At 40.7% G+C, this 25,568-nt stretch overlaps 3 long non-coding RNA genes across 3 annotated transcripts, besides 8 other annotated features; 2 read left to right on the top strand and 1 right to left on the bottom strand.

The window, feature by feature from the left end:
• Nucleotides 1-132: 132 nt before the first annotated feature.
• On the bottom strand, nt 133-1,256 carry lncRNA:CR43762 (long non-coding RNA:CR43762). The gene is made up of 2 exons (NR_073819.1): nt 1,217-1,256; nt 133-1,139 (listed from the first exon to the last, which is right to left on the bottom strand). It is a non-coding gene; the product is annotated as a long non-coding RNA:CR43762 (long non-coding RNA).
• A 3,131-nt stretch (nt 1,257-4,387) lies between these two features.
• On the top strand, nt 4,388-5,725 carry lncRNA:CR45362 (long non-coding RNA:CR45362). The gene is made up of 2 exons (NR_124428.1): nt 4,388-4,776; nt 4,905-5,725. It is a non-coding gene; the product is annotated as a long non-coding RNA:CR45362 (long non-coding RNA).
• Nucleotides 5,726-5,863: 138 nt separating this feature from the next.
• Nucleotides 5,864-6,113: a mobile genetic element.
• A 7,566-nt stretch (nt 6,114-13,679) lies between these two features.
• Nucleotides 13,680-13,921: a mobile genetic element.
• A 944-nt stretch (nt 13,922-14,865) lies between these two features.
• Nucleotides 14,866-14,907: a mobile genetic element.
• A 2,478-nt stretch (nt 14,908-17,385) lies between these two features.
• Nucleotides 17,386-17,874: a mobile genetic element.
• Nucleotides 17,875-20,235: 2,361 nt separating this feature from the next.
• Nucleotides 20,236-20,310: a mobile genetic element.
• A 108-nt stretch (nt 20,311-20,418) lies between these two features.
• Nucleotides 20,419-20,564: a mobile genetic element.
• Nucleotides 20,565-20,723: 159 nt separating this feature from the next.
• Nucleotides 20,724-20,869: a mobile genetic element.
• A 1,549-nt stretch (nt 20,870-22,418) lies between these two features.
• Nucleotides 22,419-22,699: a mobile genetic element.
• A 2,131-nt stretch (nt 22,700-24,830) lies between these two features.
• lncRNA:CR44920 (long non-coding RNA:CR44920) lies at nt 24,831-25,527 on the top strand. The gene is made up of 2 exons (NR_124427.1): nt 24,831-24,995; nt 25,065-25,527. It is a non-coding gene; the product is annotated as a long non-coding RNA:CR44920 (long non-coding RNA).
• Nucleotides 25,528-25,568: the final 41 nt, after the last annotated feature.

Raw genomic sequence — 25,568 nt, 5'->3', positions numbered from 1 at the left:
CTGCAACTAGAGCTAGTAGTAAACAAAGTCTATTTGGGCGAAAACAACACCATAAACCACGACGAACCGTGCTCCACTCAGCGGCCCAGAATGTGAACGAGAATGTCGCCTGTCAGACAGTGACATCATAATAGTGTCATTGTCATCAGACCTATTGCATCGGGGACTTGGCTCGACTTAAAAACTGCCAAACAGGACGTCGAAAACGAGCCGAAAATGTCAGAGCCATAAATCAAAATGCGCCGCATGACGAGCAAACAAGAAAAACAATTAGAAATAAGCGCAAAAACTAAACGGGCCATACATGCAGAGGATGAGGATGAGAATGGGGATGGGGATGTGGATCTGGATGTGCGCTATGAGCCCCATATGAACCATATGCCGGGCATAAATAAACAATGCAGGACCAAACAAGGACAGCACCGACGACGACAACGACAACATTTCATCAACGCAAACGAGCGAAACGTTTATCAACTGCTCAAATGGCCATTAAACGTGTGTGTGTCCCGACATCAACGCCCCAAAACAGTGAGGCGTGAGTGGGGGGAGCGGAGTGGCAGGACTATCTGCCAGGACATTCATCAAACGATAAATTGAGTGAATGACTTCATGATGGCGATGCAAAAGGGGCGCACTTCCTCACATCCGGCCTCACGCACACTCCGCTGCCCGGGCAATTGGCCAGGACATGCTGCAGTTGCTGGCCCGGAGGCGGTGCGCTTGCCACGCCCCCTCGCACCATGGCGAAGAGCAGATGGAGCCCCGGAGAAACTCCATTTTGAGCGACTGTCTGCTGTCTGCCTTAAATTGCCATCACATCCTGTTCGTTGGCCAGAGGACGACGGCTTGCCAATTGTTTCTCTGATTGGTATTCATCCAAGTACTATCCGGTGGGTGCAGCCGTCAGGACCTGTTATCCTTTCGGCTCCGGTTTTTGCCCGTTTTTCGCCTGCACTCTCGTCTTCGTCCTTGGATCACATCCATCACTCGGCGCCTGACGTGACGTTAGTGTTTTAATGGACTCCACTTGTCTGCCTTGATCACAGGACTCTAAGGTCCGGAGTCCAGAGTCCAGAGTCCAGTCAATACCCCACATCCTTTGGCTGCATTGTTTGTCTACGTGTTGGCAGTCGAGTCTGTGTTTCGGAATGAGGGTTTTTTATTGCAGTCCAGCTCGGATTCATTTGCATCTTTATTTGAGTCAGTTGCTTACCTAGCATTCGTCTTCTGAGTTGATTTTATAAACTCCGGAAATATTTTCCAGTATACTCTAAAACTACGAAAAGAAACAGAGAGCTGCCCGGTATATTTCAAAATAATTTGACGTTCATTCGTACAGATTTACAAATAAAATAGTTCCGAAGTAAAATGTAAGTTTTCGAATATACTACCAAAAATTTTTGAGCTGCTTCAATGATTTAGTGTCCTAAAGCCGGTGCTGCCGTTTTGATCATTTTCCAAGTAGATCGGTTATTTAGTAAATGTCCACTATTTATCTTCCAAACTTTGGTATATTTGTTTAACATAATATATTATTATCTAATAGATTATCCAATGCGTACGTATTAGATAGGCTCTAGTAAGGGATAATAATAAATGAAAAATAATCACACGGACTTCAAGATTATCAGACTTAACTAGCATAGTTTTTCAAAATAATGTCAAAGCTAACATCATATATCAACACTAGGATGTTTTGGAAAACTATTATATCTGGTAGCACTTATGAGTGAAAACATAAAATATAATTATTGCTATAATTAATGCTTCAAACAATGTGCTATTTGTTTGACTTTTACTCTCTTAGTTGCGATAGTTGAAGAGTGAACTACTAGGATGAAAACCCGATCGTGTGGCGAGCTTGGAACAAAACAACAAGCTCTTCCCAGGCTTATCAGCCGGAAATACTGGCAACAGTGTTGCGCACTTAATGAGCTTACAATCGAATGAGTTTTCGCGATTGCAGGCGATTCCATCATCCTATATTGGCGGCTTACGTCAAGCAACTTCCTGACTTTAGCTAGACGAGACGACGGGCTCCTAGCCGATTTTAATCGCTGCTAATATTAACTAATTGGCATACTTAGCCGGAGATAAGTGCGATGGGAGAGTGTGCGGTAGTGCGCCTCACAAGCTCTTCATCGAGATGCGACACGGACTGAAATTATCTAATGAATTTTCTCATAATCCGAATCAAAAGTGGTGATCAAGACGGGGCATCCGTTGCATCTGTTGGCATCGTCAGCTAAAAGAAAACTCTTGCTTGTGCTGTGTCGTTGGCTGTCATAATCCGATCATCAGGCAAAACCGAGGCCCAAGAGACCCAAGGCCCCAGAGTATCGTATGCCCAGGGGCAGGGGGTCCCGGAGAGGGGTTGGCACCCAAGATCTGATCTGTGAGATCGTCAGCACGATCCCTCTCTTTTCCTCCATGCTGATCTGGTGATTCCTCGCGTTGATTTTCAGTTCATTCTCGCTAATAATTCGCCTGACAGATATTCAGGCATAATTAGAGATTAATTGTTCTACTCATAATTGGTCTTGGCTTGATATTTTTGGACATTTGGCAGGAAGGCGAAAATTGCATCAACGTGGGGCTCATAGCCGTCACAAATACGAAAATACTAATGGGTGGCAGGGTGGCCAGAGAGATGAGGCTGGGAAAAGGGCTCAGAGTGACAGCGGCAGTTGTCCGTACGGAATCGTATTTACATGTGAAGAGCTGTATGAATGTGGCAATGGTTTTTTCTTGAATACCGTGAATATATAATATATTGACTATTAGTGTCGTTTAACGAGCAAGGAAAATCAACATAGAGTTACCAGAGAATCGTCTTAAAATTAAATTCAGGTTAATTAGTCCAATTTGCAAGTATTAATTAAATACTTTTACTTTCAAGTAAAAAAAACATTAGACGAAAGATATTATTCAAAATGTTCTTGGTGTATCGACAGAAACTTGTAAGGCAAATATAACAACGAAAATATATCAGCAAATATTTTAAAAGTGTGAACGTGGCCAAGATATTTTTAAAATGCCGCTACAAATTTTTCAGACAAGTGATCAAACTAAAAAAAAAATAAAATCTCAAATCTCCCACAAAATTGAATTGCAGAAATGGGTTAAAAAAGCATCAATTAACACCTCGTTGGTTTAAATCCAGTGCTCAGTACAACGACTTGCACAAAAAAGATTTTGGTGAATTTTTAATATTAATATTATTTTATATTATTATAATAAATTTTTTCTGCAAAAACAATATATATAACTAAAGTTCGGTCAAATGAACTTTTGAACACCTGAGGCTATAGATTTTTACTCTATGTATTATAAAATGCATGGCTATCTTTTCGTGTATTTTCCTTTTTTCGGCTATTATTTTCCATAAAGTTGATGTTTGCCTCGTTTGTTTGACATTTCGCAGGACATGACCAAGACTGGGGCCCCGCAAAGTGAAAGTAGAAGCATATTTTATTCCCCCTAATGACAGCGCGTAAAATGTCTCGAAGGAGCAAGGGCCGGTCAAACAGAAGCTAGAGCCATTACAAAATAGCCAGGCATAAGAAGTAGCACATAAAATGTGAAATTTATGTTCTGGCTTTTCTTTGTTTTTACTCAAGGCGTTCATAGATTATACGGAATTATGACAAGCGCGTGTCTATCCATCGAGCAGGACAATGGACGAATGTCGCCAACAGACTGGTGGACCCAAGCAGACTTTCTCGTCCTGCTGATATAGTTTCCATAAATTAATTTTATTTCATTTGCGGAGCCCAGACCGAAACTCCTGCGTTCGATTCCAGACAGTTACATATTTCTTTCCTAATTGTGCGTCAGTTTTCCTTCGTCTGCTGGGCGAAATTTACGTAGATTAGAACACTTTACGTCGATTTGTAACGATTTGGCGTACAAAATTGTATTGCGAACCCATAAATATTTATATTTATGGCTTGGTGAACATTATGAATGGCTGCAAAAGTTTTCCTACGCGCAAAATTGGAAATGGAGAATGGTCTGCATAGCGATCGCGTTTCGTCAATCTAGAATGTCAGCAATTTCCTGTTACAGCAAATTGTTCAAGCAAAATGTCGATGTGGATTAAAGATTTAGTATATTCTGATAATAGAAGAAGTAATAGTAGTAGTAGAAGGAATCGCTTTTTATCCTATTAAGCACCAGATAGACATCCGAGTCGATAGGAATGCTACAATGTTCAAATTAAGAGTCCATCTACGCTAAGCAAGTTGGGTTTCGAACGTTGCCATGCCCACCCACCAGTTGAGCCTAAAAATGTTTCGAATATTTATTATTGGTTTTTCTAATCTACAATATATTCATATGGCAAAGGCATATTGGCCACGCCCAATCTATCGCCCAGAATCACACACACGAACACAAATCGTCACCCAGACAATTTTAAAACTCGTTTTGATTTAATTTTGTATCACTATTTTAAAAGACAACTTCTAGGGATATGTCAAATGAATTTTAAAATTTCTGCCTCGCAAATCTAGATCCTTCCTTGGCTAACAATCCTCTCCTGTTTTTTTTTTTTTTTTTTTGAAATAACGAAAGCCACCAAAACTGTTTCGCTTAAATCTCAAGACTAAAATCGTAAAAATGAATTTTTAATGCCTGGTATGTTTGGCTGGACCAAGGCGATAGATAGGAAAAGAACAGATTCGCTCGGAAATGTAAACACAGATAGTGAAAGGCTGGAGGAGACAGATATTTGGCTTGGACCGGCCAACCATCATTTCAAAATAACGTATCGTAAATTTTCAAGTTAACATCAAAATTGTTAAAATTATGTACAATCCCCAGGAACAGAAACGAGTGCAGACCGAAAACATTCATAACCAAATTTATTGCAAATAAGAAAAATGTCCGCCATCCGATAGACGGTCGGGACGGAATGAGAGTGAGACTTAGAGGGGGTGGTTGGAAAAACTGGGAAAACCAACAGATAGACAGGAATGTGAGCGAGTTGAGTGGAAAACTTCAGAGCAAGGAGGACATGGCAGTCGAGCTGTGAACGTAGTAAAAGTGGCCACAGGACAACAACAACACTGGCTCCTGTGCTGTGTAGTTTTCCCATTGGGTCCCTCCCTCTGTGGTCAGCAGAAAATGTGGAAAAATAGATGAGAAGCAAGGCATAAAAAACATAAATTCAGTCAAAAAAAAAAAAAAAAAACAGATACACAGGGAAAACAAGAAGAGCAAAAAATGAGAAAAGACAAACATGCGCCGCAAGGATAATGGACAGTGGCAGCGAAGCGGGGTGTAATTTAGCGAGACTGGGATTCGGCGTTTAAGGACATCGGGTGGCATCCATCGAGGCAAACAACAGGCCACGCAATTGACATGTGCCGACCGTCCGAAGAGCCATAAGATCCACTCCAGAGTAACCGGGTTGACTGACCCGAACGCGAAAGTGTTGGAATGTTTCGGAGTGAAGGGCGGTGGCCAGCTGAAATTGACAAAAGAAATCGGTCGGAATGCAGGAATATTTTTTGTCAAAGCAAATGAAGTTAATGAATGTTGGCACCCAGATTCCTGTTAAATTCAGATTAGTATACCCACATCTATTTTTTAGGTGGTTGGGATAGTATGCTCAAGTGGCTCGCTCCATCAGCTGATTTGCTTTGTTTTTTTTATATCTTGGGGTTTTTGTACATATGTACGAGAGCGACAGTTCCCGAAATAACTCTATAATGCCAATATTTAGGAGTTAGATATGACTAGAGAAGAATATTTTTATGATATCGAAATTCGAAATCGAAGTAATGAGATAAAAACCTATAAACAATTTTGAGAAGTGTCTAATAATTATACCGTTTACTCGTAAAGTAAAAGGGTATACTAGTTTCGCTGAAAAGTATATAGCAAGCGGAAGGAACCGGGTCCGTTTGTATAAAGTATATATATTCTTGATCAGGATCAATAGGCGAGCCGATCTACCAATGCCCGTCTGTTTTTAAATTTTTTCTCATTTTATTCCCCAAGATCTATCGATATCCCAGAAAAATGATGAAATTTCGCGTTCGCATTCCACTAGGTGAGTAATGGGTATCTGATAGTCGAGGAATTTGAATATAGTATTCTCTCTTGTTTTTATTTGGATAAATAGACAGATGAACGGTGCTGTTGTTGCTGATTGAAATTATTTATGCACTGTGGGGTCGGAAAAGCTTTTTGCTACTAGTTTAGTACCCAACTAGTACAACGAACTAAACATACGCTTTTAATTTACGAGTAACAAATTCAAAGCCCCAAATAATATGTCAAAATACAGACCAAATTTCAGTTAACGTGTTGGTTTTTTTGCGCAAGGGGGGGGGGGGGGGTTTCTGTGCTGGTCATGTAAGGGGGTAAGTAATGAAGTGTCGTCCGTAATTATACTTGCCACGCCCACGCGTATGACAAGCCAGAAAGTCTTGAAAATGAAAGGCTCTCGATGTGACAAACAACGAATTGCTTTCGAACCGAAAAAAAAACCAAATTTTGTACAGATTTTTCAGCTGTGTCAAAAATTGTCAGCACAAAATAAATGACAGGCCTAACTTCTCTTCCAAACACCACCGTCCCAATAACAAATTCAGTCCCACATACCCCCTTTGCAAGCCTCTGGCTACACATTCGTATATGTCGTGGTAAATATGAGTTACATATTGCTGCAGAAATTTGACACATGATATTTTGAAAATTGTCTGCCAGCAAACAAACAAAAAGAAGAATTAACCAAATGGAAGTGGCTTTTGAATTTGTGAATTTCTCGATCCACTTCTAATTAGAGACAACTTTTTGCCAGACATTATGGTTCCGATTTCGCTTGTTGAATTCGGAATTCTGAACTTATTTGGCAGTTGTCATTTTGACAGCTTGTGACAAAATTCGAATGAGATGCATATGTCGAGTTTATGAATTAGCATGAAATGACCATACAATATTTGTTCAGGCACCTTCAACTCATTCCCTTCCGATTTTTCGACTTTGGCTGGATTTCGCTTCTTTTTGACGAGCCAATTTCATTTTGAGAGGAGCGCCGAGTATACCATTTAACATGTTGTACCCCATTAAGAGAATTCATTTAGCCAAATTAATTATCTTGTTGTTCTTAGCGTCAGCAATTACGAACGAGAGAAAAGAACGCTTCCATCATCATAAAATATTTGCCGTTGAGGCGTGGAAATTAATAAAAATTATACAAATATATTTGCGAATATATGTATACTCACACATACACACACACATAAACACATAAGTGAAGAGCATTTCGTTTAGCTACTTACTGCGTTTTTTCGTCCGCGCTGCTATTAAATCATAATAAAAAAATGATAATTGCGATTCTCACCCGACAAGCCGTAAATTAATGACACGCATGCGAGTGAGACAAGTGTAAGTCGTGATTCAAATTGACGCGCCAACAATTAACATAACTCTTGGCCGAGAAAGACGCGGCCTCCAAATGGCCAAGGAGTACTCACGCCCGCCCACGCCGTTGAATTTCCGCATTTCGGGTTCGGGATCGGGTTCGAGTTCGGGACCAACGGCATTCGTCAATATCTCTGTCCGCGCCTTCATAAATTGCAGCCCAGTCCCCAGTCCCCAGTCCCCAGTCAGTGGCATCCAGCAGCTGCATCATCATCACATTCCGGCCAAGCGGTTCGAAGACATTTTCCGTTGACACCGCGGATTTGCTGCTCCGCAGGCCCCTCGCCGGCGAATCGCGTGCGGTGCGTGGGTTGGTTCTTCTCTGTTGTGAAAGATCTCCGCTAAGGAGGAAAATATTTGGAAGATAAATAAACTAATAAATCATTATGTTAAATTGGCATGATATTTATTTTAGTGCCTTGGTCTTGGTCTTCGGCGCGCTTTCCGAAATTCAAATAGAACGGTAACATGTGTTATGTGGCAAATGCTTTTGGCGTGTTCAACTGTCAGTGAGCTCTAAGTTTACATGAGCCTAGTTGGATGGACAGCTGACTGTGTAGACGACTCCAGATCCCGTGGTATTAGCTTTATAAATGTTGACTTTGGAGCGACCCAGAATACTTGGCGCTTTTTCATCAAAAAATTTGCACCGCCGATGATCCGATTTTGGATCATATTATCATATAATTTGTATCACGACCACTAACCGAGTCGATCTAATACTACGTCTGTCTCGAGAACTATTTATGTATTTATGTTCCGAAAATAATCATCTAGCTTCGGATAATTACACTGAAAATTAAGAGGCAATAATAATATCGGACTGAAGAGTTCATTTGTATAAGTATGAGTTCAAGTTTAATAGTGAAATGGCTTGGGGTTTTGCATGATTTTTTCGTTTCTACCCCAGTGATCTTCTTAAACGAGGCACATTCAAATAGAGCGGCCATCGTCTGAAAAATGTCGGTTTTTATGTGCTGAGTTCTGCATGTGGAAATGCCAAATTTAATGTGATACTCCAATAAAAACTTCTTGAACATGCAACATGTTGCAGGGATCGCAGCATGTGTACACGGGTGCGCTTATGTATGGGCAACGTCCGCATTCCTGCATCGAACATTTTCAAAATATTAACAACGTGCAACAGCAACAAGATTCAGCAACAGCGCCAAATTTTTTATTAATTGCAACGAAGCGGCAAAAAGTATTTGCGGCAAATGAAGAAATGAAGTTGCCCGAGGCATCATCACCGTAGCAGGAATGAGGGAATCGACTATTATTAATACCTCATTCAGTGACAAGTGCTTGTCATCTAGAAAGATCGGGGAAGCGCGGACAAGCGAGCTCCACACCGCTGCCGTGGAGTGTACCAATAAATAACAAGTGGAAAACAAATGGAAAATATTGAAAAGTGATTGATGCCGCGATGGCCTGTGTCTGCGTCTGCGTCTGCAGTGGGTGGTGGGCCCATTGGGTGTTGGGGGCTGGCAAGGGCGAGGCGTGAACAAAAGCGAACGACCAGGGCGAGGAAAACAAACGAGAGCATGCTGTGTTCTGCGATGCAAGAAGAGTGGTGTCGAAACACCCTATAGACGCACAGAGCAAAACAGTGCCCCCTGATAATATGGATAAGTAAACATTCCTATAAACAACGCACCGTGTCGTAGAATAGCAGTGTATACACTTTTAACTTTCTTACTAATAATATTTGAAAATTATCTGAAAATACAGAACTAGCGTATTGGGGCTTTTGATAACCTTATCGACGAGATAATGTAGTATTATGTATTTCCAGATTTAATGGCTTAGAATAATAATAATCTAAAACAGATCCGAAAATATTTATACATTTTTGAAAAGATTGCCAAAATATTCGACTAAAGGTTTCTTTCGTTATTTTTTTTTTCACGGCAATTAACAGTAATCAAGAGAATATCTTTAGTATTATGTATTTCTAAATATAATGACTTAAAATAATAATAATAATAATAATAATAATATGTGTAATTAACAACAGATGCCACTTTTATCCGAAAATATTTATACATTTTTGAAAAGATTGCCAAAATATTCGACTAAAGGTTTCTTTCGTTATTTTTTCTTCACGGTTAATTAACCGTAATCAGGAGAATATCTTTGGTATCTCTATGAGGACAGCATCGAACTGCAAGAAGAGTCCCATAAATGGATAGATTTGCCCCAGTCGAGCCCTGTGTGCTTTACTGCTGCATATTTGAATGCTGATGAGCCCGTGCCAACGGACAGTGAAAGGCATTTTACATAATAAAACGAACACGAACAGATCGCTTCGTTCGACTACAGATTGGTCATATGTACGAGTATATGGCGTGGAGAAAATTTGAATAAATATCCAAGCTGCTGTAAATCACAATCAAGTCAATCGAATGGGTTGAGCAAGACACCCACTATTTATAAAGTATCTCTTGGCGACTTGTCGCCGCTATTTCCTTCAGATTTCGGCGTTGCGTCTTCTCTTTGGGGCTAAAACAAAACTAAGTTTTATTATATTTATCGCCGCGAGTCCGTCATAAATTTGTTATGTAGGACGCACATTATCAAATTGACCGATAAACATTTTATTATAGACCAAAGCAAACTAAAAACACCCATCCAAGCACTTTCTATAAATGGATGGCTTTGGCAATTAGTTATACATAGTATTTATTGATAAATCGTTCCGTTCAAACATTTAAAACGATGTGGATTAGACGCGAAACAGGCAGTTTCAGGAAATCTGGGCAAACTCATATCTTACATTGTCGTCACCGTTGAGCATTTCGTTTGCCCTGGGACTCTCTACAGATCCATAAATAATCGTCAAAAATATGTAGAACGCCGAAATTGTTGTTGTGGTTGTTAAAATTATAAAACTCATAAATCCCGAGGCTAATCTTTGGAAAGAAAATGTCTGAGAATTAATCAAAATGTTTAAAAATAAGTTTTAAGTTTTTGATTAAGTTAACTACTAGTTTATAGTTTTTGCACGACGTCCTCTGCTTCGATGAATTTAATGAAATGTAGTGATAAAAACAATCCTGAGTGATGATAATGGCTTTCCGCCAAACTAACTAGCTAAGTCCATCTTAGACTCACTCAAGTCGTAGCTCCTAATTACAAATATGCACAAATGCACCTAAACTTTTCAGCCGATGTGACTTCGATCAGGATGTGATGTCAAATCAGGTGGGTCAACATGTTGGCGATGGGTGGTAGAAGGCAGTCGAGTTAGGCATGGGAGCCAGCACTTCTGATCTCAATCACAAGTGCAATCAAAGCGACTGCGCCTGGTGATCCGACAATTTATTATCACGCATCACGACCAGGGCAGCAAAACCTGACAGCCTGAGCTGCTAATGAATGATTGATGTGTGTGGCAATTGCAAACAGCACTACAAAAAAATTTAAGTAATATCTATCAAATCTGTTAGTGAATTACTTGTGAAGCAAAATTATATATTCAAAGATATCAGGTAAACCCAAGCCCAAACATTGATACTGATGCTGTCTAGCCTACAGTCAGATGAAAATTATTGAGTTCCAACACCATCTTTAAATTTTTTGATTTGCTAACTGTATTCATTATATATTGATAGCTAACTATTTCCTCGAATGGATAGAGTGATTGCTTGTATATTTCGGTACAAGGCATGTACACATGTACATATAGTGAAACACGCAGGGCACTTTTGAATTCTGGGCTTAAGTTCTGAATAGCCTGGATGCAGCTGGAAATGCGCAATTTTCAGAGCAGAGGAAAAGCTGTTCAGCTAAGTATCGCAACATTTACAACGACATAACTGTTACAAGTTTATGATCGAATATATTTTAGTAAAGTTTAAAAGTTTAAAGTATAAAGTTCAGTTTAAAAATAAATTTCTGTGCATTAAAGCATGCTTAACAACTCAAGACTTCAATTTGTGTGCTTTGCACTTGCATTAATCATCATTGATTGATCACTGAACCCGGCTAAATACTGGCATCTAGACTGAGTCTGGCTTTTTGCGGTAGCAAGTCGAAAAAGAATTCGATATCAGTTGACTGACTGAACGGCCGGGAGACTAATTAGTGCGACGAAAGCAGCAAGAGGGGGTCCAGCTTATATGGCGTATACGGCCAGCATCGGATCCGCCTTGATTGATGGCACCGCGAAATTCAAGAACACAGCTGCTGTCAAGTCATCGCGAAAAGGATTAGTTCGGCGCGATGCGATGTGAGCGGATGTGACGGGATCGGATCGGGATGCAAAGCGATCAAATGGTGCCGACACATCAGCTCCCAGCAAAAGTTGACACTGGCAAAGTTCGCGCAGCGGGCTTGATGGATAAGGGGCTTTTGGTGGGACAGGGACCCAACGCCAACTCCGTGCATATTCCATCAGCTGTCACAAAATATGTCACTGTCAGCCCCGATGAGATTTGCTCACAATTCTCTGCTCTCCAGCAGATTCTTCTTAGTTTTTGGAGCGAAATTTGCCAGACACTCCTCATTCGCTCTTTCCTGCTTTTCAGGAAGATTGACAGGGGAACGCTGCTAATCCAATTTAATTTGAATGTCAGTTCGTCTGGAAGACAAGACTCAACTCCAGTTGAGTTTATCCGACTCCCTAACTTTCGGACCAAACAACCACATCGACCGGAGATGAAGATTCATGGGTATTAAGGAACTTCTTCATCCGATTTGCCTTTTACTCTTACTACTAATTTTATTGTTTTCGCTTTGCACGCTGCTGCTGTAGAGGCATTTAAAATTTGTTTCCCAGACATATGTTTCACTTTATTTGGTTCACTGGTTTTCTAGAAAACAAAAATCAAAAAGCCTTCAAGAACATTTTAAGGTCCAAAAACAGAACGAAGACGACAGAAGCTGAAAAGGAGTTAAAATTGTTAGAAACTCGATATGGCTTGGGTTTTCGTAGTAGTTTGCTGGGGTGTTTATCATTGGTCATCGCGTTGTGACCAAAATAAGCAAACCATGGCGAAGTTATACCTACAGTAGTGATTTGCGATATAGTATTAAAGCCACCATCAGAATTGATGATATCGGGTAAATAGCAGTGAGAATCCAAAAAAAAGTAAGAATCCAAAAACCACTGTAGAGAGGACAAGGCCGTCAAATTGAAAATCAGGTACAAAACCTGATCAGGGCCAAGCTAATGAAAAGTTATTCAGGTGCTCTTTTATATTTCATACTATTAGTTTATGCTAACATTTTAAAAATTGTCGCCGGTGTTGTTCAACAATATTATATTCTGGCTTAAAATCGTCGATTAAGAGTTCTAGAATCAAAAAAGAAATTCAAAAAGCTCAAACTAACCACCTTTTACCTACATATCACATTCACAATGATATAATATAATTAATAATAAAAAAGGTGTTATGTACTTTATAACTTAAAGTCGCAAAATTTTACGTAATGGAAATTCTCTTAAGATTCTGACGTTCACAGTTGCTATTATTTTCATAAAGTCGGATTTATATTTTGTCATGCTATTGTGTGTCGTCCGATTATTCATGCCCCTTAGATTATCGATCCATAATATTGATACTCTTCCTCTCATACGGCATTGTTTTCGCTGTGACATTTTTGGCGAGCCATTCCCTTCAAACTCCGCAGCATGGCCCCTGGAGTAGGTGCCTTTATTTATGTTTATGGCTCATGAGACACGACAACACTGCATTGCATTAGCTGAAGCTAAAGCTGAAGCCGGAGCCAAAACCCTGCTTTGGCCAGGTCCACCCAGATCCAGATGCCATTGCATTGAGAACGAAAATAATGGCACACAATGTGATCTTTCCCATTGACATTTTGGAATTTGCTAAGCGCGCGCGTCCATGTCTCATCAGCTTGTTAGGGAGTTGAAAAATGCTCCAGCTTGTGATACAGCTTGGAAGCTTGGACTTAGCGATGGTCAACCACACCAAGGGGGTATTGTAACAGATGGAAATGTTTTTCTTCTTCTATATTGACGACTTTTTAAGATAACTATTTAATAAAATACATTATGGTCGAAACATATAAAAGCTAATTAATCTATTTTAAATGTAAATGTTAAATTACAGGTAAAAGTTGCGAAACCAACATTTAGTTTATTTTGACATTTAATTCTTCCCATGGCTATGAATTCCGGAACTTAAAACTGATGAATTTTACCTAATTCTTTTGGGATCACGAGGCCACCTCTAGTGAGTGAGCCAAAGTGATCCGATCGATTAAGTTGAGACCAAACAAGAGAGAACGCCTAAGTCGATTTCCTCGACTGTGTGATACCCGTTGATCAGCCAGCCAACATTTTGTTGGCGTATCAGTAGAAAATTTTGATCGTCGCGGAGAGGAAGAATTGGTCAGATCGACCCGTCTAGTGATCCTGATCAGGAACGTATATAATTCATATACTACATTAATTATTTTATAGGACCGGAGACGCTTTATTCTACCTGTAACATGCTTTTCAGCTAATTCAATATACTCTTCTTCTCTACAAGCAACCGGTATATAAAGTCTATAAGAAAGAGACATGAAGAGGCAACAAGAGAGATGTCCATCGAAATTGCATGGCGGTAACTGAGTTAGTAGCTGCTCCTCTCGGCCTTATTACCGATCGCAGCGCGATCCTTGACAATGACAACAACATCGAGGAGGAGATGGAGGATGGGACTAAGCCGAGGATGCGGATGAGAATCAGGCGGAGTCAGAGTCTCGTCTGTTGTTCTTCGCACGCGTGCGCATTTATCGAAATTTATTGGAGTCTTTGCTCTGGAATTTTGGGCTTGTGTTCTCTGTCTTTCCGTCACTCGCTGGCTACCTTAGCCTTATCCTTTTGGTCAATGTTTGACCAGAATAGCCAGCCGGGCGGTGCATGAGGTGGCTTGGAGCTTCGAATCCATTGTTTTTTGGCTCGCTTGATGCGATCGATTTGCAAAGAAAACGCATTGCCAACGGAGAACACAATGTGGCTAGTTTTTTTCTGCCTGGCCTTACTCTTGATCTTGGAGGCTGTCATCGGTTTACGCATCCCCGCACCAGAGTCAAGTTTTTTAAATATTTTATCAGTCGACTCGAGTTTGGTGGAAAACGGCGATAAAGATCGCGCCATTTTTTCCGCAACCTGGTCGTGTAATGAGTTAGTTTCACAGGCTTAAAAAAAAGGAAGACCTGAAAAGAAAACACCTTAGGAATTTTCGGCAGAGTCATCAGGAACTTTGGGACCTAAAAAAAATCTAATAGAACTCGAAAATAAAAGAAAAAATAAATCGCTTTTGAATAAGTATTTATCGGTATAATAAATTTATGCATATACGATTTACACATGCAGGGTTAACGAATCCTAGTATACTCTTACTTTTACATATCGATAGAAATGACAAGGAAAAAACTAAATGAAACAACAGGAATGCTAAGATCGACTTCTTTTGCACTTCCCATAACTGAGTAACGGGTATCTGATAGTCGTTAGACTTGTTTTTAAATCTTTATTGGCAATACTGCATAGTTATATGTGCTTTGGCTTCCCGAACTGAAAATACTACATTTCTTTGATTGGAGTTCTGCTTTCACCTGCGAAACAATTATATCAGCACCCAACACCACCCTATGTGGCTTTTAAAGAACAGATAAATATAATTAGTTTAGTACTCTTAACATAAAAAACGCGTAGCATTGCGTTAAAAATGTGAAAATGGAAAAAATGGTTATATAGATCGTTGTCTATCGAGCTGATCGGAAACAAATTTATTTATTTAATAGTATTGAAAATGCAGTTCCCGAGATGGGTGGCATTGTCTGCTTCTGGCACGCTTTATTCCAATTCACGTTGTATCTGAGCGTAGATCTCAGGACTCAGAGACTGCTGCAAAATGCACAAAGCGCAAGAAAAAGTGTCGCTATCCGTTGTGGACTTTCAAAAGTCGCTCGATCCCTTGCAACAAGAATTCCCACTTGTACGCCATACCCAGTCCGTTCTTTGATGGCCAAAACGAACTGAAAGCCGGCACAAGTCCGCAGTCGTCTGCGCAACAGTTCAAAGTTTTGAGGGCCTCTGCATGTGCCGCTGCCAATCGGTATCAAGAAGCCAGGGAAACAAGCCAGCACAAAGCACGATGGGGAGACTGCTCATCCTCGATAGTCATGTCCAGGTCTCGGGCTGTCCACAACAACGGCGACACAAGCAAATCTCCGATCTCTGCAGAAAAACTGCAAGATTTCGCTGCCGTCCGACTGTTTTGCCTACACTTCAAGACCATCAGCACCGAAACAAAATGCGTTCGGCACAGATCAAATTAAAATTACGTCCCCAACTGTTCCCCATATCGATGAAGGGTAGTTCAGGCTTTCAGGACTATTATATTGGAGAGGCAATTTAAAAAATATTGTAATTTAACACAATTTAACATAACACAATAATCTTAAACCAAAATAAACATTAATGTTTTTGTATAATATAAGACTACGGACTGACACACCTGACTTTCAATGTTTAAAGAACTAAAAAGAGTATCCCCAGATCCAATTCCGATTTTCACCTTCACTCCACGCTGAGGCACCTACTGCTCCCGACATTGGGGATCGATCGCATTTGATATATTTGCTCCTCGAGCTCCGCGACTGTTTACCAACTGCAGCATTGGATGTATTGGATGTGGTGGCAATGGCGTCGTTGTTGCAGCCTCTTGCCTCCCGCCTTCTGTATTCTTGTGGCCCATCCGCAGCGATCGTTGTTGTTTCTGGGACAGCATAAGCCGCTGATTTTGCTGGTAGCTGTCGGAACTGCAACAGTTGCAGGAGTTGCCGCTGCCTTGCTCCTACACCTCCGAAAAACCCGCTGATTGCAGTTCGAGGTTGGAGGATGGCGTTCGAGGCTGGTCGTCGAATGCACTCGATCTTCTCGTAGTGTTTATGTCGTTTTTGTGAAATATCAGCTGCTCATGTATAGAGCTGCCTTGTTGCTTCTGCCACATTTGGTGCCTGCTCCGTGCTGGTGTTGCTCAGCAGCGTTTTGTTTATGCCACTGGCGGCCATTGGTCAGCGATTGGCTGCCGCTTGAGTTTCAAATCATTGCACTCCGCCTGCCAAGAGGCTATAAAGTAAATTATGCAAGCAACGGCGGCTTCGTTGACGGATAATTATTTAGCAGCCTACAAATGATCGATGGTTTAGGGAGAATTTTGAAAATAATGCTCTTCATGGTACTAAAATGTTAATAAAATATAACCAAGCTGGTTAAACGCAGAGCTCTATTTTCTATTCGTACCTGATACTCAAAATGTAGAATTTAATAGATTCCTCGAAAGAGAGGTACGAGGTATTCAAATGCGGTAGTGAGCCAATAATGTGTATTGGCTTTTTTCTGGATCACTACAAGCTTCCATCTATCTTGCTATGTCCGTCTGTCTGTCCGTCGGTCGGTGTGAACCTCGGCTTTCCAAAATCCGTAAGGTTGAAGAACAAAATAAGATAGTGCTTTTAGTAGATCTTAAAATCCAGATTTTATTGTTTTATTTTATTTTGATTGCCAATATTGTTCTTAAATTTGATATGCTATAATTCAAGTCCAGGTCTAAAAGTATAGCGAACGCCAGTGTCATGTATTTAACACTTCCAAAACTTGCTAGAATCTTATTATAGTTAAGTTCCGGGCTCTAGAAATGCCTGCACGGTGGAAGTTTTTATTTGAAATCAACTTTAGAGTGATCAGTTGGTAGGAAGAACATTTGCTGATTATCTTGGTGAATGCCCAAAAATGTGATAACAGAAGTTTTGCATTTTTTTTTAGGTGCAATCACATTTTTGGTTGGGATATCAAAAGTTTGTGTTTTTATAGAATAATTATAAATTTGGACAATATGCTCGATACTTTTGAGATAATTTATGGGTACTCGAGAGTTCATAAAAACCCTATAAACCCTATACTTTTAAAAAACAAGAGATATCCTCAACTATCAGGTACCCGTCACTCAGCTAGTGTTATTGAGGACGCGAAATTTCATAATTTATCTGGAGATATCGATCGATATTGAGGAATAAGATGAGAACAATTTTAAAAATTGTTCAAAAGTGTGGGTGTGACCTGTTTGGCGGAATAAAGGCGTTAGAGTTGGTGTGGCAAAAAGTTTTTTGGCAAATCGATAGAAACTTACAAGACCAATTAAAATGCTTAAAAATCTCAACACGTTTTTTTTTTAAGTGTGGGCGTGGCAGTTTTGTACCGTTTGTGGCAACATGGGTCAACATGCGTCTTTGTCTCTAGAATCTGTATGCTGAATCTCAACCTTCTAGCTTTTATAGTTTCTGAGATCTCGACGTTCATACGGACAGACGGACATAGCTAGATCGACACGGCTATTGATCCTAATCAATGGATGTTTATATATTCGGAAACGCTTCCTTCTGCGTGTTACATACTATTCAACGGATCTAGTATACCCTTTTAGTTTACGAACCTAAAATGAAATGCGAATGCCAATTTTGAGCTCTTACCTGAAAAAGGGGCCCTAAATTATAATGAACATCCCGCCCTATTTAGCAAAATGCCTTGGAGTGAATTCCAAAATAATTAGGCGCACAAGTAGGTAAACTATTTACCTACCTGCCGCAACTTTCACCAGGTTACCGAAGTGGACCGCCTTTTCCCCGATGCGCGGTAATCCGTGCTAATCCATCAGAAAGGATGGATTCGGCAATGTTGCCGAATCGATTTTCCGGCAACTGCATAAGTTTCAAAACATTTCCCGCAGATTTCACAAGGAGAAACGTGTGTTGGCACAACATTTGCACATTTTCTGCCTGCATTCGATGGACAAGAAAAGGGACAAGTCAGGACGCTGATCTGATTTATGGTCCGCAGAACTTCACTTTCGATGCAGTTGCAGTTCATCACTTGGGATTCGTTTACATACGAGTTTAGGGCCTGTTCTATGGCTTCTTTCTTTGTATTCCGACTGTTGTCTGGGCTAGTCTTTGACTTTCCCTCGTAAATCACTCAAACGCTAAGTCCTCGGCTTGACGTCTTCCGTCAAGACAATAAAACGGTCGGAACTTCGCCAGTCTATAGTGCTACCGAAGTGAAAGTGAGCTCAACTAACCCGAGTTGAGTTTCGGAAAAATCCCTACTCGGTGGCCTACGGGATAAATAGAATTTATTCGAATGTCTGGCTAAAGGATGTGTGTAATTTTTTTTTAAATTAATGTGTGGCAAATAAGTTTTAACAAATTATACATCCACCTTGAAAGCTGAAATAAGCTTTCATGTCTACATTTGTGATACTCTCTGACCAGAAAGCATTTCCATGCATTTTCAGCACCTCCATGCACCTGCTTTTTGTTTTTGTTTTCGGTTTCTGTTTGTTTCCGACATTGTTTAAAGTCTTATATATATTTTTGACAAATAATCGCCGGCGGTTAATTTTAATTGGATTCTGACAAAACCCAGGCAACAAAAACAGCAGCCGTCTGCAAACTCAGTAAAATCAACAAAAATGAACGGCAGCAGGAACAAAATCCTTTTAATAAAATTAAACATCAAACATTGCGTGGAATTTTTTGTCGTATTACGCTGACAGGCGCAGGATTTAAATTAAAAACACGCCAAGTCCACAACAATAGCCGAGGCCAAGATCAAAAGGCATCAAATTATTATGTGCCAAGAGGCAGAGGTGAATCCCCCTCAGTCCACCCACTAACAGCAGCAAGACGAAAAACCCCGCCGAAAAACTTTTACCAGCGTCGACGGCGGCGAAACGGAAACGGAAATCGACGCGCAAAAGGTTGCAGGTGTCATGTGACAAGGTCGGTGTGGTGGTGGCGGTGGTGGTCCTGCCACGCGCACAAGTTCGCGCAGGTTAGTGGGTAGTGAAGGATGGGTTGAACGGGGTCATCTCGGGATTTCCACCAATTGATTAAGCGTGCGTTCAAATCGCGGGCGCAGCTCGAAAAAGAAAACAAAATCAAATCAAAGTGTTGAAGCCTAAGAAGTGGAGCGATGCCGGGTGTTGGGCGTTGGGTTGGGTTTAAGGGTTGCCTGGGGCTCTGCGAGGGCAGGTGAACGGGGTTAATTTGCTGCGTCTCCGGGCATATGGCGGTCTCTCGCTTTCGCTCCCAAGAAATGAGTCCCCAAGGCTTACAGCAAAAATCATTAAAAAAGTTCAGCGAGTGTCTGGCCTTAAATTAAGGACGAAGAAGGCGCTCGAGAGAAACAAAAAACCCAAAAACAATTGAGTTCAGGTGGGGTGGTGGGGCCTCAGGCTGAGAGTCCCGCGCCGGGCGCCATTAAAGTGACAGCAATGCCATAATTTTAAATGCCGAGCTTTTCGAATCCGAAGAAAGAACGAAGAAATAAAGGTATTGGCAAATCTTCAGTCAGTGAAAACGTTGGTTTGTGTTAGTGTGTTTCTGGTGCTCAGGCAGTCGTGGGGGTTGGCATAAGAGAACTATTAAAGTGTTTTATGGTGGCCGAGACAAGACGAACGTTGCAAAAAGGGCTGGGGGAAAATAAATGGCAACAGGGCCAGCTCTTGGACGAACCCAACCAACACGATTTAGTGGTTTTCCCTAGCATATTTCCTTTTTTCGGTTATTTTGTGGCTTTCCTTATCTGTTTGGTGCTCCAGACAGACTGCTTAAGACTGACGAGTGGATAAGCAGAATATTGCGATTTTTTAAAGTTGCATATGCGTACTAATTTCACAACAAGAAAGTTTGAAATACAGATGGGCATATCCCAATTTGAAATCAAGACAAATTATAAATTAATGTTACTGTGTTAATGTTAATAAAAGGTCGTACTAAATTCCTTGACCGTGTCCTTTTATCTGTCCGTCTGTCCGTATGAACGTCAAGATCCTCGGCAACCATAAAAGCGATTAAGTATGAGGCTTGCCTGTATTGTTCACCCGCCCACGAAGTAGCATCAGAAGTATCTCTCATGATGCTACTGTTCTGTAAACGGGTACAATTCGTTAAAAGCTATACTAGATTCGTTGATAATTATGTAACAGATAAACCCTTTAGTTGTAAAGTATATATATTCTTGATCAGTATCACTACCCGAGTAAATCTGACCTTGTCCGCTTGCATGAATGTCGAGATCGCAGGAACTAAAAAAAACTGGAAAGGTAAATATGTCTATTCCTGTGACATAGACGCACCTCAAGTTTGTTTTCAAATGTTGGCACGCCACCTCAACAGATGGTTGATTTTTGTTAAATTATTTGTCATGTTAATTTCTATTTCTCAGAAACATCCCATAACTGTCGCGTCCACACTTTTTGAAATTTTGTAGTTCCTGAGCTCAAGGCGTTCATACGGACTGGCATGGCCAGGTCGACTCGGTTCGGCTAGTGATCCTGAACAAGAATATATATATATATATATGTGCATACCTTGAAGGGTCGAAAACGCTTGATTCTGTCAGTTACATAACTTTACGTAACGGCTTTTTTCGAATTTTAATTTAGAAAGGCTGTTTGGGAATGTATTAATAACGAATCATCGGATTAAAAAAAATATTGTATACTATATTTTATATTATATTTAATATTTTTTGTACATTTTTCATTTAACTCTTTCACCAATCTTATATGATTTTGTGATCATACAATTTTTTAAATCTTCGACTCTACATACTAGGTACTATATTAAGTACTATTTCAAGTAAAGTAAAGTATAAAGTAAATTAAATATAAAAGCTAAAACCTATATGAACACTTTATATATTTAGTCTGCCTGTGATCACCATTAACATCTTTAAAGTAAACTGCTAAGAAAATACGTTTATTTTCCATTGGTCTAATTCATTCGCATTTCATTCTCTGCCTTGAGTTTATTTATTTCAGAGCAAAATTTCCGAAACATTTAACAATAGAACCTGAGCGACTTGGAATTGCAATGCCCAACAAGAATAAAGAATACCCCTGCAAGAAGCAAGAACGACAAAAGTGTCGCTGCTCATTTAACCCCAAACTCTGCGGCTCAGTCTGGAAAGTAGTCGAGTAACCCAAGCCAGCGAACCGCATTGAAAAGTACCTTCAGCTCAATAATTTAACGGATTTTGGCCAGAGGCAAAGAGTCTAATGGGTGCTGGTGCGATGATGGGAAGTGGTGGTGCCGGGTAGCGGGTAGCGGGTAGCGGAGAACCCTCCTCAGCACAATGAGAACATTTTTGGGAAAACATTAACATTAGCCTAAAATATTGTCCCATAATTTGCCGCAAGCACTGTGGATGGTGACAATACCGGGTCCAAACTCGGAGTGGAGGTGGTTGTGGGATGTTGGGGCAGGAGGCCGCTCGGTGGGATGGTGAAATATTTCAGCGCCAGCAAATGAAGCCACTTGCCAGCCGGAGAGGATGTGAGGACTCGGTGGATGTTTTTGGCGACAATTTTAAAATGCCAAAAGGCGGCAAGCGGGCGTTTATCAAGCTGAGCGACAAAATTTGAGCAAAGAAAACAGAAGCAGCAGCATCAACCCTCGCAGCGTTTAGTGGGCCCATCAGTCAAGTCGCAAAATTAGGCAATTAAAAATATGCCGAAGGCGCACTCCAGCAAATAAATGGTTTCACAGGACTGCAAGGAGCAGGGCAGGACGTAGGCCCACAGCATCCATTGACATTAAAGATAGCTTTTAGCAGGGCGGCTGCTTCGCTACCGAGCTGCCATGGCGTATGAATCATCAGATCAAAAATCCCTCGAAGACGATTGTGCATGTGATGCTTTTAGAACGAACTTAAAAATGGAAGGGAAGAAATTATTCGAAAGAATGCCAAGAAATTGTGGTCTTACAAAGTGAAGGATTGAACAAGGCTAATTAGGTAAAAAGTTTGAAAGCTACAATTTTAGTCCATCCATTTTATCAGATTGAATACTAAAGTATTACCTTTTGGTATAATTCAATAAATAAATAAATTGAATGAATGGATTTTTACAGTGTTTTACACTAAAGTAGGAAAGTACAAGTTGTAAAAAACGATTTAGTCGATTTACTCGAATATCAGATAACAGTTTCTCAGCTAGTGGAAGTACTAGAAAATATTTCAAAAACAAAAGATGTGACAGGTTGTGGCCGTTAAAGTAGGCGTGGTCCAAATGCTTATATCCTAGCAAAAAGAAAATAAAATGAATAAAGTTCGATCATTTTTTTAAAAGTGAAAGTTTTGAGCTATTTAATCTAAAATTTCTTGATTTTATATTTCCCGAAATTACAGCAGGAAATTACATCCAGGTCGGCTCGAATAGTAATCCTGATCAAGAATTTATGTAGGAAAGTAAGATTCTCCCTGTTCAACACTTCGAGAAACCGGTATATATTATATAGTCTTCCAATATAGTCTGTCCCGACTTAAATTCTTCACATACTTTTCGATTATCGAACAAAAATGCCGCCTTGTTATAGTAATACCAATCGTTTGCCACTATAATCACAACGCGTTTATACTCTCTCCGCCTCCATCCAATTTAAGCCAAGGTCCGCTATCTAATATGCAATTTTCCCAGAGCAAAGCACCAAACTTTGATGCTGTGACATTTGCCTGATTCAACAAACCTCAAGGAGTCGTCAACGACGCAAACGACATCTTGCGTTGACTGCCTGCCAAGCCAAAGCGTCAAGTCAGAGGAATGGTTCATAGAAAGTAATGGGGTTTAGTTTGGAGGCCGAGTTGGCACCCTAGCCACACCCTAGACGGCCACCCCCAGCAATCCTTTTTGCGCCGTCCTGCCAAGAAGACTATTCTAAATTTTCGGCTGCCCTGTCAGCTCGGGTGTGTTCTGTTCTGTCCTGTTGGTTAGGTTTGGCTAGCTGTGCTTCGGCCTGCTCGTCAATAAATCGTAGAGTGCCAGTAATGATGCCAGCTTGGCAGAGCTCTGGGCATAGCTCCACTCTGCGATAGCAGCCGTTAATGTCAGGCGAGCAGAAATATATGGGGTCGATGTCGGTGGTATGGCTGTGGCCGTGCTCCTTCCTCCTCCTTTGCGACTGTCTTCGGGTTTGGCCAAAAAGACTTTCGTCTCGGCCACGATGACTGCCATTGATGATAATGATGACGAGCCAGCCGGCGAAGCCGTATTCACCCTCCTCCATCGAGGCAAGTCCGTCAACTCAATGCAAGGCAGACCTTGGGGCTTGGGGCTAGGGACGTGGTGTCTTGGGCTCCTTGGATTTGTTTTATGCGTCATTCGGCCAAATATTTCCTGCCTGCCCCGCCCCTGCCTTGCCTAGCTCATTGTGGCCCTGCCGGGGACTCGAATTCGTACCCGGACTCTGCTCGGACTTTTGGACTCATCATTTATATAAGCAGTGAGCGGCCATTCCCGTTGTCAGTTGTGGAAGGATTTACGCTAGCCAAGGCAAGACGTCCTGTCTGTCTGTCTGTCTGCTGAGAGAGAGAGAGAGTGTGTGTGTGTGTGTGAGTGAATTATGGCCTCTGCTGATTTCTTTTTCGCCCTTTTTTCGTCCCCCAGCGGAATCGCCCTCGCAGCGCATGGAGCTTGTTCCCTGCTTTGGCACAGTGGCAAATTTATTGACAGATATAATTCCTTATGCGTATAATTAGAAATTCGGCAATCATTAGGCGGTCGATGCGCATATATCAAGTTAATGGCCTTTCCGCACAGACCCAAGATTGGATGGATCGATTGTCAGGGCAAAAGGCAGAGTTATGTATGTCCGCGCGATTTGTATGCACTACAAACATCAGATATTAGAGTGGAACGTAGCCATAATCAATTGTTTACCAATGGGAAAGACTCAAATGTTTTATTTATCTTGGCTAGAATCTGAATTAAGTCCTTGAGTTTTACAAACCCATTATATAGCGGATGACTTAATATCAATATGTATATATATAATGTATAATATTTGCTAATCTGTACCTTCTAAAACAACGTAATGGCAAAAAATGTCATTCATTACGCACAAGCACAACACTCAGTGGGCTTATTTACGGTTTAAGTCCCATTTGCCATAAAATAAAATCTTTCATTCAAATAAATAAACCAAAAACTCGAAAAAAGAGAGTGAAAAAGCGACAGACACAATTACCAAATTTGCATTTGCATGAATGGCAAAACAAACATATAAATTCAAACAGCAAAATGAAACATAAATAAAAAAAAATTATTTATGACTTGGGCATATATAGAATGAAATCCAAACGAAATCGAGTACTTTTACTTAATTTTACAGATGTCAGAATATATAAAATTGCGATGAAATCACACGGATAAGTTTGCAACTAAAGGTGAAAAAGAATTGCTATTTTTATTTTATAAGTTATTAATTAGGTTGTTTATTAATATTTATCAATATTCAATATTTCCTAAAATGCAGTATCCAATTTCTAATTTGTTCAATTATTATTACAGATCTGTGCCCCTATATTTTTGCCTTTCCAGTTGCTCCGATATGGCTCCTGGAGCGGGTCCAATCCACACGTGAAACTTCTCCTCCCATCTTTGCACATCAGTTTTTGGGGGTGGAGCTCAATGATGAGCAAGCTGAAAAGTGGTAGAAGTGGGGTGGGACGAGGAAAAAAGATGTTGCACAGAATGGTGCGCTATATATTCTACATGCGAGTATTCATAAATAATATTTATTAATGTATTTTTATGTGCGCAAAGAGTACACAGCGTAATAACTTATACAGTTGCCGTCGACGATTTTCGTACTGCGCTACTGTTGTCGGTGCTGCTCGCCCTCAACATTATGACGTCTACAATTTACTGTCCATGTTCAGTTGTTTACTCAGATGCTGATGATGATGATGATGGCTGACTGGCTCGGTGGGTGGCTGGGTGGCCCGGCAATGTGACATACTGGCTGGATTTTTGTCGTTGACGAGGGTGGCTATGCCGCCCATTAACAGCCCTCTCCACCTCCAATTCCAGTGGCCCAACTGCGGCGGCGTGCAAATAAAAATGATTAATGATGATGCCCGTTGCCACAGTCATCTGAGGCAAATTCACTAGCAGCAATGCCCGCCGAGTAGGCGACAGTTCCTCCTTTGACCTCATCTCTGATCCCGAAATTTGTGTCGCTCAGGAATAGAGAGGAAAAGGACAGGCCTACACATATTTACAGCTTAAATCTAATGATTAGATTAGATTGATTAAATTAGATAAAAT

The sequence above is a fragment of the Drosophila melanogaster genome, chromosome 2L (genome assembly GCF_000001215.4).
Source record: "Drosophila melanogaster chromosome 2L".
NCBI lineage: Eukaryota > Metazoa > Arthropoda > Insecta > Diptera > Drosophilidae > Drosophila > Drosophila melanogaster.
Note: the sequence above shows the minus strand (reverse complement) of the source record. Positions and strands in the feature narration are given on the sequence as shown.